The following is a 16,096-nucleotide window of genomic DNA, read 5'->3' as shown; positions in this document are numbered from 1 at the left end:
ATCCTAATTAGGAGGTTGTGCCCTCTTTTACATCTCTCCTCTTTCCTCCAATCGTCCCTAACAAAGAAACGGTTGAGACAATTAGGGAGCTTGACAATGAGATGGTCCACTCAGGGCACAATTATGGAGGAAACTTGGGTGAAAATGAATTGATACTAATTCGAATTTTTGATACATTTACTTAATCACAAAAAGTCCAATCACTATTATGTGAGATTCTTTTTATATATGTTGCACAAGTACTTTGCACTTTTGTTTGTTTGCACTATACTCACTTTCATAGATTTACCACACTTTAAGATGGCCGCCATGAATTGTACTTTCAATGATGCATAAGTCCGTTTTTTATGTCTATTTTAACATGTAACGTATGATGATGTTAAATACTTGCCTGTTTCCACAAACAAACTGACATTGACGAAGCTGTGAGGCGAAACGCGTCTGTCAGGGGGGTCTGCACAATAAATGCATCAGCTTCAATATATGCATTCATGTGTGCTTTCCATCTTTGCATCGAATCTAGTTGCTGTGTTGGAGATTATATACACTCCATGCAGTGCAGGGCGCTGAAGAAGGCTGTAGGCTGAAATGCATTCGCCGCCACTGTTTCCAAACAAACGTGTCTCCTTGCTGTTAACCCCCTCTGGCCTCTGATTGCTTCTTGGAGTGATGTAATGATATATATATATATATATATATATATATATTACCTACTGGCGATAGCCAGTAGGTATATATAGTTAGGATTTTTTTCCTATGGGACTTTTGAAAATTCTATGTCTAATAACTTTGGCGTTTGTGGACGGAATCGGCTGAAATTTTCAGGAAAATGGCACATTTTGTTTCTGAGCAGCTCCTGAAAATTTGGGGGGGGTTCGTCAAGGGGGGGCCGAGAAAAAAGGGGGGTCCCAAAACGCGTTTTTCCCATGTTAATTTCCATAGGGCGGTTGGACTCACTTTTAGCCCGAACGGCTGAATGGATTTCCACGAAACTTGGCAAAATTGTAGGGACTGTTAGCCCGATGTGCCTTTGCTAGGTCTCAATATATGTGCTTCAGTGGATTTTGAGAAATTAACGTTTAAATCAAGATATATATCTGTAACAGCGCTCCGGGCAGCTATCCGGTTAGCGAACCTTTCGCGTATCGGAACTTTGCAAAGCGAAGCTGATTGGCTCTCCGGTGTCTGTCAACATTCTAAACAGTCCGGTGCGGCCGCCATCTTGTCTCTCGGTAGGATCGAGAGACAAGAGGAGGCCAAAACAAAGGGGGAAATGAAGGAAAGGGGGCAAGGTAGACCCCTCCTGACCCCCTAGGATTGATGAGGGGGATATTATAGAGCCACGCCGGGCCCAAAAAAAAAAAAAAAAAAATCCGATTTTTTCGCCGTAGAGACGCGTCTTGGTTCGCGAACCGGGCAGCTAACCGGGCAGCTAACCGGGAAGCTAACCGTCAGTGTAACCCAAAAAAAATCAAAAAAAAAATCCGATTTTTTCGCCGTAGAGACGCGTCTTGGTTCGCGAACCGGGCAGCTAACCGGGCAGCTAACCGGGAAGCTAACCGGCAGTGTAACCCAAAAAAAAAAAAAAAATCAGATTTTTTCGCCGTAGAGACGCGTCTTGGTACGCGAACCGGGCAGCTAACCGGGCAGCTAACCGGGAAGCTAACCGGCAGTGTAACGGGAGTCTGAGGAGTAGCTGATTGGCTGTCAATATTGTAAACAGTCCGGAGCGGCCGCCATCTTGTCTCTCGGTAGGATCGAGAGACAAGAGGAGGCCAAAACAAAGGGGGAAATGAAGGAAAGAGGGCAAGGTAGACCCCTTCTGACCCCCTAGGATTTATGAGGGGGATATTATAAAGCCACGTGGGGCCAAAAAAAAACAAACAAAAAAATCCGATTTTTTCGCCGTAGAGACGCGTCTTGGTACGCGAACTGGGCAGCTAACCGGGCAGCTACCGGGAAGCTAATCGGCAGTGTAACGGGAGTCTGAGGAGAAGCTGATTGGCTGTTATCATTGTAAACAGTCTGGTAGCCGCCATCTTGTCTCTCTGTGGGATCGAGAGACAAGAGGTGGAAAAAAAAAAGGTGTAAATGAATGAAAGGGTTAAGGCAGACCCCTCCTGAACCCCTAGGATTGATGAGGGGGCTATTAAAGTTCCCTGGGGGGTGAAAAAAAAAAATTTGCGATTTTCGCGGTAAAGGTGCTTCCTGGTACGTTAACCGGGCAGCTAACCGGCAGCGTAACGGGAGTCCGACATATTGTGTTTTTTGAACGTTTGTGATATGTGCACGTGTGGATTTTGTCTAATTAAGGTTAAAAAAATATATATATATCTTTAAGCGTGTTCTGGCGCGCTTACGTTTTGGGTTTGGTTTGCGCTGCAGAGACGATACGTCACGGTTATGCGATGCATCATGAGGCGTCTCACGGGCTACGTGATACATCACTTAATAAAGAATATATTTTACAGCTATAGATATTAGCTTTTAAAAAACCAATGAAATTCACAGAAAAAACCATAGGTTATAGACCATATATAGTTAGGAATTTGCATTTACAAAACCTTGAAAATTCACTGAAAAAACCATAGGTTATAGACCATATATAGTTAGGGATTAGCATTTAAAAAACCTTATTTTATTTGCACAAAACCATTGAAATTCCATATATAGTTAGTTGCACTAACTATATATCGCGGACCCGCAATCCACTGCTAATGATGTCACATATTACATCATTCATGACATGGTCAGTGACATCACTGATGACATCACTGATGACATCTCAAATGACATCACTGATGACATCACTGATGACAACACCCAGTGACTGTATGTTTCTGTAAAGTTAAAATATGTCTTACATATTGAAGAATGAGTGGATGTATAAGTGTCTGGATGAAGGATTTAGTAGGTGCATGACTGACTGTATGAGAGAATGATTAAATGTGTCTCACTGAGTGCATGGGTTAGTGATTAAAGTGTCTTAATTTGGCAATCAATATTTATGTTCTTCTGTAAACTGCTGCATGTTTAAATCAGTAGCTATATCAGTAACTATATGGGTTATTGAATGGTTGCCCAAGTATTTGTATGGGAGACTGAGTGTGTGTGTGGGTGGCTGGGAGGTGTATATCTCTGTGCATAGATGTGTGAGCGGTTGATTCCCTAGGTGTATGGGTTCAAAAGTGCATGTAGAAACAGCTGTATGGACAGTTGACTGTGTGCATGAGTATATTGGTGAGTGAATGGATATCTCAGTTCTACATGTCAAAGTAAGTACATATGTAAAACACACTCCATGTGAGAGTTGACATATATAAATAACTGAACATAAGAGTCAGTGAATGTGAGAGTGGCTGTATGAATCATTGTGAACTTGTATCAAGGATTGTATAAGAGAGTAAATATGTGTTAGTATATGTTTGAATAAGTAAGGTGTGTATAACTGTATAGTTAAGGAAATGGAGATGTGATTGATTCTTTGCATGACTGAATAGGTGTGTGAGTAACTCCATGGATGTGTGACAGTCTGTGAGTGCCTGTTTACACTGAGTGTATCAAAGGTTATATTAGAGTCTGAAGATGTATTATCACATAAATGATATCATCAGTGATGTAATCAGTAATGTCAAATGAGATGTCAGTGATGTCATCAGTGATGTCATTTGAGATGTCATCAGTGATGTCATCAGTGATGTCATTTGAGATGTCATCAGTGATGTCATCAGTGATGTCACTGACCATGTCATGAATGATGTAATATGTGACATCATTAGCAGTGGATTGCGGGTCCGCGATATATAGTTAGTGCAACTAACTATATATGGAATTTCAATGGTTTTGTGCAAATAAAATAAGGTTTTTTAAATGCTAATCCCTAACTATATATGGTCTATAACCTATGGTTTTTTCAGTGAATATATATATATATATATATATATATATATATATATATATATATATATATATATATATATATATATATATATATATATATATATATATACACAACCGTCGCTCCTGCTGGGAACCTCAGCCCATGGCAAGTAGTGCGGGATGGTGGCAGAGCAAGCCGTTTGTAAATCACACACAAAGAAAAGAATGTCTGCGCTTCCAGTAAGTGTCGCAGTGGGGGGTTTATTACACAAGGTAACGGGTTTCGACTGCCGAGGCTGTCTTAACGTGTTACCTTGTGTAATTAAACCAACGTGTTACCTTGTGTACTTTAACCCCCACTGCGACCCTTACTGAGAGCGGGGACATTCTTTTCTTTGTGTGTGATGTATATATATATATGTGATCAAGCTTCAGTGGGAAGCGAAACGCGTTATGGCGGACATGCTGGGTACAATAAAAGCACCTTAAAGTTTGCACCAGAAATTGAGTCTGCTCATCGTCATTTTCTGAGTGAAAAAGCACTTGGTGGTGAAGCAACATGAAAGCTTGTCTAGATTTGTGGATAGAGGATATGGTACCAGAATAGTAGAAACCTCCATCAGAAAGTCACGACAGAGAGCTAGAAGTGATCTCCTAAAATACAGCCCAAAAGTGAGCCAAACCCAGAGTGTAGATACTAACCCAGTTCAGCTAGTACTGCCATACTCCAAACAAGAAAAGGAGCTAAGGAGTATAATCAGACGAAACTGGCATTTTGTACAGGATGATCCAATCATTGGAGGATTGATGCCCGCCAATCCATCAATAACCTACCGTAAAGGAATGAGTCTGGGCACAATTCTAACCAAGAAGAGTCAGGAATGCCTCGGTAAAGAACCCTGGCGACCCATCAGCAAAGGGTTCTACAAATGTTTTACATGTAAGGCATGTCAGTATGGTGTGAACACCAAAAAATGTACCACAGTCATCCCAAAGACAACTAGGGAGATCAAACAACACCTGACTTGTAAAACAGAATATTGTATATACATCCTAGAATGCGAGTGTCGGTTGAAATATGGATGCAGCTCTAAGCTGCCGGTTCATAAAAGAATCCTGCAGCACCTCCGTGCTATAACTAATAAAGATCAAAGTTATCCAGTTGCCAGACATTTTGAGGCATGTCACAACAGTAAACCTCAATGTCTAAAATACTACGCAATTGAATCTATCCCGGCAACAAAACGAGGAGGGTATAGGGAGGCCTACATGTGAAAAACTGAAACCAACTACATCCTGGAATTCGATTCTAAGTGGCCTGGGGGTTTGAACACCACAGAAGACCTTCACACATACCTGTAAACGACCATCAAGTAAAGTCATATGTGAGGTATCTAATAGGAATATGGGTTGGGAAGTTAAGCAACATAAACATCCAATATAGAGTATAGTATAACTAGGATAATTGGGATATCAACTTGCTAGATTTGCACAATTTTTGTACTAAAAATATTTATTTCTTTTAAACTATTACAGTTTTTTAGATATAGTACATGTGTAGAATATTTATTAGCAGTGGCCCATAATTAACTCTGACTGATTTTTAGATATCAGGGTAGGTTTTATCCAGGTGTCTTTTAGATAGTTGGTTTTAATTGTGTCACCGATATCCTTTTTTATAAATGTATTACTTGTATTAATGTGTTTGCTATTTTAGCAGCAAACTCAACATACTGCCAATCACATGAATTACTGTATAAATTAATTTGAACATGTCCTTGAAAAGAATATCAAATTTATGAATTTCCCTCCAAATGTATCCGATGTTACACTGAATAATGAACTAAATTTATACCATTATGAACTGACGATTGATAAGTTATATGTGGTTTTATTAATTTTGTAAGCATGAGTCACTTTAGCTGATCTGCACTTTTGCATGAGGTCACTTTAGTAATATTATAGGAGGGGACCCTCCTATGTAAGTTAAACAATTATGTGTTAGACATAACAAGTATTTATGTATACTACTGAGAATGAATCGTTCATATTGTTTAGTGACTCAAACTACACTTACAAAGGTATTTCCTGTGCAGTTTTTTCCTTATCACATAGGGTTTAATTGTGAGCAACTTTATGATTTTCTTAAAGATTTCTTTATTATGATTTATAGTTTGTGCACGTTAGGGTGAGCGCGTGTTATAATTAACAGACATGGCAAATGGTTATCGTCTTTGTGAATTATGTTTTGGATTATGGAATAAGCATTTATGCTATTAGTTCAAATTTGATTTTCGGCGGAAAACTGTCTTTGTCCGAAACATAAGAAATGCACAATTCAAGCAGTTGATTAACTGTCTTCTCTATGTATACGTATTCATACGGTTATAAATGAGACAGCATACTTGAGCCTTATCAATGTATTTGAACTGAAAGTAGTTTTTCTATTTCCATTTGTACATGTGATGCACTTGCACTTTAAAAGGGGCTGAGTATATGGCATTGTCATGTGACCAAGGCCGCAGGGACGGCTGAAACGCGTCATGACTAGCTGTTGGGGCGAATAAATTGTATGCTACACAAGAAGTGGTCCATGCCTTGTTTTTCACCTGAGTGGTGGAGCGCTGCGAGGTATTGCGGATATATATATATATATATATTTAAAAAACAACTTTTTATATATTAGTGTATAAGGATATATTTTGTTGATGACATTTTTTTACTGACCAATATATGTATAGAAAAACTATATTTTTGTGATCAATATTTTTGACATGAACATACACACACACACTGTAATCAACTCCATTGATTGGCTATGAATGTGAAAATCATATTGGCAAGATATGTTTTCCATTCAGGTGCATCCAGACTTCCATTTTTATTGCAATGCAATCATTTTAGCCTTTGGTAAGACTGGATTGGTCACAAGGAATTCCAAATACTAATTTTAATGAGAGACAAAAGGGCGTTTCACATTCTTATTACTGGTATTAAAGAAATTTGGATGGATTCAGGGAATCTGTGCCACCCTTTCGTTTTATGTTATCACTGTCTTATGTGATTTTTACCTTAGTAGGTCTCACTATACTGCCAGCTTTCAACTTATTTGATAATCCTTAAGAAACCCAGCTTCAACCAAAGAGTTAATGCAGAAACTTTAGGATTTATTCTTATGACGCCCCTTCTGGTGTCCATAAGGTACAGCCAGTACTGGCAACTCCTCATAAGATGCAATAAACATAGAACATCATAATGTTCTACAAATCCATTAATCATTGTAAAATAGAGTACCGGCAAGCGTGCTGAAACAACCTGAAACACAGGTTTACCAGCCCCTGTTGGTCAAGGAATAATCCTTCAAGTGTTGTGGAGTTTTCACAACTCTGCCACTCTTTCTTGATTCTAAACCTGAGTCTCCTCTTCAGCTTCCTCCACTTCTCCTGCATCCCTCAAAACAATTATAGGCATTTCTTTCTCTACAACCACACCCCTGTCATGATTAAAAATTCCTGAAATCCTCTGTTTTCAGTGCATTCGTAAACAATTTGATCACATTGATAGGCTTAAGAGTACCTGGACCCATCTTACATTCGTTTTGGGCTCCTAGTTGTGAATATATCACCCACTCTCACCCTTGTTACTTTTGCAGCATGCTTCTTGTCAAACCATTTCATTCATTTGATTTTTTTTCAACTTTTAAAATCCTCTGTCTTCACTGCATTCATAAACATTTTGATCACATTGATGGGCTTAGAGTACTTGGACCTGTCTTTCACTCCTTTCGGGCTTCTAGTTGTGATTATATCACTCACTCTCGCCTTACTTTTACAGCATGTTCCTGGTCAACCCACTCCTTTCATTTGATTTTTTTGAGCCTTTCACACTCTGTCCAGCTATCATCTATTCCTTCAGTACCACATTTTTTCCTTCAAACATGATGTATATAGCACTGAATTCAGTTGTTTACCCCTCAGTAGTTTAAAAGGAACTTTGTGGGTGACTGAATGTGGGGGCCAATCTATTGGTGTCTATCCACAGAAAAAGTGGCTCTTTTCAATTTTTCCCATCGGACTTAGGGCCTGATGATGGGTTTGGCGCAGCGGCACCAGCTCAACACCTGCTTCTCTGTGCCAAACCTGTGCATGGGCCGCCAACTGTATTACGAGTTGTAAAAGTACAGCTCGTAATACGGTCGGCGGGCAAAAATGCCCCAGCACGGCATGGATGGTGACGTCCATGCCATGCTGGAACTGGGGTGAATACAGACAGAGGGGCAGATGTTGTGCCTCCCCAATGTATACCCATGGCGGGGGGGACATGGTGGCCTGTAGGGCACACTTTGTTCCTGCACCACCAGCCTTTTCCTGGTGGGGCTCCGCCATGAAAAGGCTGGCAGTCCAGAAACTAAAAATATGCTGAGCGGGACTGTGCCAGTCCCTGTTCAGCATAATGTATTGTGGCAATCCTGCGCCACCACCACAAGTGTTCCCTGGCGCAACCAGCGGTCCACCGCCAATACGATTTAAAAAGCCATAATCAGCAAAACCTTCGACCACCACTCCTGCGCCACCGTGAGTCTGTCGATCACAAGATTGCCCGACTCGTAATCAGGCCCTTTGATAGTTGAGTAGTCTCTTTGAGAACTCTAATATGCCTCTTAACAAGCCACTGGCCTTGGTATGGTAAAGAGCACACTTCATTCATTAATTCTTCTTCTTCAATAAATCTTCCATCTCTTTAGACTCCATTGTCAGTTTAGATTCTTTCCACTTGAAGATTTGTTCCAAGCCAACAAAAATTCAATCTCAACTTGGCCTTAGTCTTATCCCTAACAGGTACTAATTTAGCTTCTCTGTAAATCAGCCCATTCTGGTCAGACATACTGTCTATTACCTCCCAAAATTTCTCACACTGTTGGCTACATTCACCTATATTCCTACGACCTGTTTTATCCTACTTGTCATTTCTGACTGAACTTTACCCTTATGTATCTCTTCTTTCCATTCTTCTTCATTCATCACAACTTTGAAGATTTCACATACTTTGATATCCTCACCAAGTTCACCACCACCTACTTCATCCACCACATCATGACTACCTACAACCAATCAAGATAGGCCATCAGTTACACAATTGTACACAGATGGTATGTATTCTGATAGTAAAATGAAAATCCTGTATACGATGACCTACTTGCATATTCTACTCGAAACAGAATAAATGTCTTTGGTAATAAACACTTCACTCAACATGTTGTGATCAGTCATTATTGTAAACATGCCAACCTACAAGTCTTTATTTAGTTTCTTCATTGCCCATAATATACATAATGAGCCTTCCTCGATGACTGAATATTTGAATTGAACCCCTCTCAAACTTCTAGAAACAAACATAATGCTTCTTTCAATTTCAAAATTTGCTTGCCTCGGAACTGTGCCTAGCCCTCTCGAACTTGCACCAGTTATCATAACAGATGCTCTAGTGGGATTAAAACTGTACAGACCTGGCGCATTTTCTAAACTTCTCATTATGTCAGCAAATTAATCTTACCATACTCTTGAACAACCAAAGCGAATACCTTTTTTTCTAATAACAATACATTCTGCAGGCGATCAACAAACCTCGAAAAAAATGATTATAGTACTCAGACATTCCTTGAAATGTCATCAGTACATCTTTGTTCTCTGGACTTGGTAACTCACTTATTTTTCTTACTAACTCATCTTCGGGCCTGATACCTTTCTTTCATATTAGGTGTGTAAGATAGGTTAGCTCTTGCCTGTTAAACTTACACTTGGAACTTTTCGATGTGAGACCATTATTCCTAAATCTAGTGAGAACTTGCCTGATTCTCGGTTCATGTTCAGTAGATCTGCAGTGTATCAAAACATTACCCTAATAAATTCTGATGCAGACGATATTCTTCAGTACACGTTCTATTGCTCTTTGGAACAATGAAGCTGCTGAGATGAGATGAGACCAAATGGCAATCTTCAACACCTAAACATTCCAAATAAATGCAGTAAGATCTTTTCAACACTCACAAAGTTTACACAGAGGCTAAATCCAGTTTTGAAAATATTTTTGCACCTTTTAGCAAGGATAGCAATTCTGATACAGTTGGACTTAGATACCTGTCCACCTTAACACACTTGTTTAAGCCTCTGAGGTTGATACATAGTCTTATCTCAACTGAGCATTTCAGTTACAGGACTACAGGGACCAACCACTCTGTTGCCTCCACCTCTTCTATGATGTCAAGCTCCTTTAGCTTCTCAGCAAGCATGGCGCCCTTCAAAGCCACTCGGAAATTTCTTACTTTGCTCACCACTGGAACAGTCTCAGTTTTTAATACAATCCTATGAGAGTAACCTTTGAGACATCCTAATTAATATTTAAATAATTTACTGCAATGCTGATTGCTATGGGCCCGATTCACAGAACTAACTTAAGACGAAATCCTAAACTTACTACCATTTTGGTATTCACAGAAGGCACTTACTCATTTTGGTATTCACAGAAGGGACTTACTCATTTCGGTATTCACAGAAGTTAGGGGTCTTAACTTTAGGACTCCTAAATGCCTTCTGTGAATACCGAAAGTCTTAAAATTAGGATTTTTCTCAATTTAGTAGTAGTAAAGTTAGGACTCCTAACTTTCGGACTCCTAAATACCTTCTGTGAATACCGAAAGTCTTTAAATTAGGATTTTTCTCAACTTTACTATTACTAAACTGAGAAAAATCCAAATTTTAATTCAAAGACAGTCCTTTGAAAAACGGCGCCGGGAACTACAGGAGGGGGAACACGAATAGTCAGGTGTATCCGCCTGTCATGTGCGCTACTGCTTCAAATCTTCTCCTCCCGGTCATGGCTTCCTTTGAATATTAATAAGAAACCTTAGACCACACGAGCAACGTTTGCTCTCTTTACACCTCGCCCCTTTCGGGTTTTGGCTACAACACCATTACCGGTCCTTCTTCTATGAGGCCCTGAAGATTCGCAGTCTGTTCCCTGCGATGAAACACGTGTTGGCCAGTACAGAGGAACAATAAACCGGTGTTTTATACCAAGAACTTTACATCATTTGAACTCCTTTTCCTGCACTATATGATCTATTTACTTTGAAAGTCTTGATGTGCACAGTTGATCTACCCTACCGATTCTCAAAATCACCCAGACATTATTATTGTTTGTCCAGTGCAGGGGCTCTGTTGTTATTGTGCAATTTGTGTGGATCTTGCTGATCCAACCTTGAGCGGTTGTGAGGGATTACCGCCCGCCCTTTTGCCTGGATTTCTATACTCTATAGCAGCTTACACTTTGCGGCTACTCAGGTGCGCGCCGGTCATTTATGGAAAACCCTAAACCCTCTCAGTAGATCTACAGTTAAATGCTTACTTTAGTGCACAGAGCAGGAAGCTCAACCTCTTTAAACTCCCAAAAGGAAAAAACTCCCACATTTTGGAAGCAATCGTACAATATTCAGCACCTAAAGATATGTGAATTAAATAACTAGTGTTGGATAGGAGTTCAGCAAATTCACTTGAGATAATTAGCACACATAATACATGTCTTTCAGTACACAATATTCATTAAGCATATTGAATTTATAATCCTTTATTCTTTTTCACATTTGATTAAGAACCGTACCCAACGTGTTTTGTCCTCATGGACTTCTTTAGGGCTCCAAGCAGATTCCTTCTCAGGGTAGATAAAAAGTACTGTTGCATCTATCCTTTTGTACATGATTTGAACGTAAGACCAGCGGTTTATTCTCTCAAAGACTGTGTACGATTCAATAATTGTTGTGTGGAATCCGTGGTTCAAGAAGATCTAAATAATGTCATCATACCAGGTATTTGAATTGGTGATTCAACTCCAATTAGTAATGGCCTATGGTTGAAGAACCAATTTCGAAGTTTCTACATGCGCAGCGTACCGCAATGTGTACATTGGGTGCTGAACCATTGTAGATTAATGCATAAAGTCCTCCTCCTGTAAAAGCCACTGAAAAAGTATGTCCCTGTGCAAAGTCGTAACGTTGATCGGTTTGCAAACGAAAATTAGGAAAAAACTTGTGATATCTCACTTTCACCAGACTGATCAACTTGTAGAAAAACAATCCTTGGAATGTTTTAGTGTCTTCTCCTTTATTGTCTGAGTGTTGATGTATCAGGAATTTAAATTTTCTCCAGATTTTTTTCTTAAAAGTTAGGTTTCTTTATCCCTCGTTGCCAGTGTCAAATTATTTAATAATACTTCAGAAAGACAGCTTCAGCCAAAGAGTTAAAGCTGGACCTTTGTGATATATTCTTCAGACGTCTTATCCACGTAAGGTCTCCACAACCTTCAAACAGTACTGGCTGATATTTATAAGATGCACTGAACACATAACAACCAAATGTTCTACAAACACATTCTTAAGTGCATGCCAGGTATCTCACGCATTTTAGAGTGCATGTCAATTTATCTCACCTGCCCACTCAGGCAACTCTGTTATACTCTTGTAAAACATCAAGCTGAGAGATTCCGGTTGAAAGGGCAACCAAAGTACACACTTCTTTGTGAAGTGTTTGCAGCGCCCCTCACCCCAGGCTATGAGAAACTGACAGCAGTCACAGTTGAATCTATTGTTGGGGGTCACAGGTCCATGGCCTGAAAAACTTTGGAGGGGCCCACTCCCAGCTCTCGCCATATAGAATCTATTCAGTCTTCTCTGAATGGGGTCCATACTCGTATGCATGTGAATATTGATGCATGTGTGAATTCAAATGTGTACCTTGGCATATAAATAGTGGAGGTCATTGGACTTTCAGTGTGTGAGAGACTTGAGATTGTGGTCGGCTTTATGTGCTGTTGTTCAGGGTCCATCATTGGCCGGTGTGCTTACATATTGATAAAGTTGCCAACAGGCCCTTTTTTTCCCCAATCTACATGTATTTCTAATTATAGGCTGGTAAGGATATTGGGAAAAGCACTGAAAGCTCTTATGTTTTCTCGTCTAAAACGTCAATGCTAAACAGCAAACACATATAGAAACCAGCTCAAAAGTACTTGATAGCTGTTCAAATCATTTCAAAATGATTATTTGCAAGCAGAGGGATAACTGGCATGTTACCAAAGAATCATGATGACTTTACAATAATACTTTTTTACCTATCCCCTGTTGGCTGTTCCAAATCAGTAAAACGTAAACATATGTTTGGTATCTTTTTCATAGAAAGTTTGCAACCCCATATACTCCGTCGGGGAGCAGGAGTGGACATATCTAGGTGAACGGCAAGAACCCTCCTCCCAGGGGGTATGAAGACCCAACGTTGGGGTACCTAAGAACCACACGTTAGGTTAAAGGCAGACATAGGCCAGCCTAACAAGGAGGCAATATATAGTATTATATTGTTATATAAGGAGCCAGTCTTTCATCCTGAAGAACGCAGCAGACTTATTAGAGGTTAAGTAAAACAATTGGTTCTGCCGGAATTTTTTAATTGTTTAGAGTACTCAAGGAGCAAAGACTTATTTACACCACATATACCAATGATTTGTGAAAGAAAATAACACACACCGAAATTAGAATTCAATCATGTATTAAAAATAAGTATCAAATACTCATGGCTGTCTCAATATACAAATTCAATTGCAGTAAGGAATAAGTGACTGTGGAGAAGAAAGTGACATGTAGTGATTGGTGATAATGACAGCACACTATATACAAGACAAGTAAACGTGTGATAAAAAGAGGGGGGGGAAAGGGTTTATTTGTCCTAATTGTTTTTGCGCATGTGCTATAGGATCCTTGATGAGGTAAACTGTGATCATGAGCGCTGTGCGGACATATGTGGCAAGTCGACGTTTCGACCCTGTGAGTAGCGCAAATGTAAAATGCATCAAGACGGGTCTTCTTCAGGACTGGAGGGGGGAGTAGACAGTCAATATGCAGATGCCTCAGTAGATGAAGTAAGCAAGTATCAAGGGCCTCTTATTCAGTGAAAGAAGAGAGTTGCTTTTAGATAACAACTAGAATAATTCCTCTCAGTTAGTCAGGAATATAAGGTCAGGTCTCCACCAGCCGGTTGGAGCCTCAATTGTTTCTTCACTTGACTTCCACCAGCCGGTTGGAGTCTTGTGAATTAGCCATTCAAGTTATTTACGTGATCTGGAAAAGGCACGTCCGTCCGGCTGCTGCTTCGTCCAAAGAGAGAACTCTTGTAAATAAGTCTTTGCTCTTTGAGTACTCTAAGCAATTGAAAATCCCGACAGAACCAATTGTTTTACTTAATACTTATACCCAGGTTCTGAGGGACACCAGGTCGCCCCATTATTTTTACTATAGCAGACTCATTAGAGCCATAGACAGAAACATGTTGACAATGGTAATAGTGGTGATAGGGTGATAGCTCCCCTAATCCCCACAATACAGATTTTAATGCTAAGTAATACACCCTACAATTAAATGCAACTTGGGGTATTGGATTGATTTTTTAAATTCACTATTCACGCGTGCCCCCTCTAAAATAATTAGAAGTGTCTCCCTGTCTTCAGGTGTAGGCCCATTCTCTACCAAGCAGGGTTTTTAGAGAGTGAGGGCTGCCTATGATGAAGCATGACACCTGATTGGTGTATTAGGACACCCCATCACAATTTTTGAATTGCACAGCACTCCTACTTAGTAGTGCTATTAATGACATGGCAACATAACGTAATTGACCAGAACTTTAGGGTAGCTATAACTGTGTGTGTATAGTATATTGGAGGCCAGCTCACCCTAGAGACCCTGTGGCCGCTAGTTCCCTCCCCTTGATATTTTTGGGTGTATGTGGTGATATTGCAACCCTATATGTACATATTCTCCTGGTCTCATTCCTAAAACTATCTGGCTCTGTAGGTGGGGTCATGAAGAATACCAGCCATTAGAGGGTAGCTGCAATTCCACAGCTAGTTTGAATCTGACTACACCTCCAGTTCCTGCCTAATTCAGAGTTCTTTAACATCCGGACTCCTTTCTAAAGTCAATACACTTCTGACCAGAGGCATGTCCAGCCAGCCAAGAACCTGCTGAAGTGATGCATGATCTGACTGTGAGATGACCACACTAAAGTCATGCACTCCCACACCTGGAGGAGCAGACAACCTGAATGGCAGTACCTGACAAGCAGGGGATTTTGAGTATGAACCCTCCTGCCTACCCAGTATTTTCATGTTTATCCCTGCATTCAAAGAGCAGCACCAGTGTAGCTATAAATAATGGAAGATCCAGTAATGGAATACATGTTAGTTGCCATTCTTCCAATTCTAGACTGGGAGTAAGTCTGGTCAGAATCTGGAAGCAGTGGTCCTGCCGATCAGTGTGGAGAAGAAGACCTGCCTGTTGTTTTTAGCTAATGCACTGCAACTACAAGGAGTGGCAAGCATCCAGCTGGGAGCAAGGCTCAGTGTTACTGGATGGACCTGGGTGGGACCACCCAATGGACTGCACCTGCCAAGGTGAGTCCTAGCCCGCTGGCCATGAAAGAAGATCCCCAGCATTGCTTGGTCAATACTTCAACCAATGCCAAAGAAGAGCATGCTTCAGCCATGGAAATACCCATGACATAGGACACCTGTGTCGCAATCTCTAGCTGCCCCAAGGTCTTAGATATTCTCAGCTTTCCCACCTGAACCAAGGGCCTAGTTGGGGCAGTTCTAGTATATCGCTGATACCAGAACTTTAGGATTTTCCATTCTGGACCAAGCAGTTTTGAAAATATAATTTTAGCCCCCACATAAACTAAACAGATCAAGTCAACTTACTCGGCGGCTTTGTCTTGGCATCATCAGTGACCATAGTAGATTCTTCTGCCACTGGGAAACTGTGACCAAACAGATTCAAACCCCCTGAAACAGACAAACACCCTTAGGAACACCCAGAGTGAACTGACAGCCTGGCCAGTTACTGTCCACAACTAGAAGCACCATAGCTACTAGACTGTGGTCTCCAGTAACTGTTCTCCAGCACCAGGGACAGGGGTGCAAAATACTCAAAAGAGATTGTTGTCCTTCCAAGTTGGGATGGGCACTTTATTCATTGGGCAGTGTGTCCACAGGTACTCTGGTCAATACATTGGAGGTTTAGTAACTGCTGCAACAAAATAATCCTGAGCGCATACTGAAACCTTATTAAAAACCCCATCAAAATCATATGACTGCAAATGAACCCCGGCAAAACATGTTT

The 16,096-nt window shown here is 40.4% G+C and overlaps 1 protein-coding gene across 4 annotated transcripts in view; it reads right to left on the bottom strand.

Moving 5' to 3' along the window:
• Positions 1-16,096, bottom strand: part of LOC147710895 (alkaline phosphatase, tissue-nonspecific isozyme-like) — a 380,338-nt gene that overhangs the window by 126,791 nt on the left and 237,451 nt on the right. The gene's annotated exons all lie outside the window — the stretch shown is intronic.

Source organism: Lissotriton vulgaris, chromosome 5 (genome assembly GCF_964263255.1).
Source record: "Lissotriton vulgaris chromosome 5, aLisVul1.2, whole genome shotgun sequence".
Taxonomy (NCBI): domain Eukaryota; kingdom Metazoa; phylum Chordata; class Amphibia; order Caudata; family Salamandridae; genus Lissotriton; species Lissotriton vulgaris.
The sequence above is the reverse complement of the archived record's forward strand: the minus strand, read 5'-3'. Positions and strand labels throughout refer to the sequence as shown.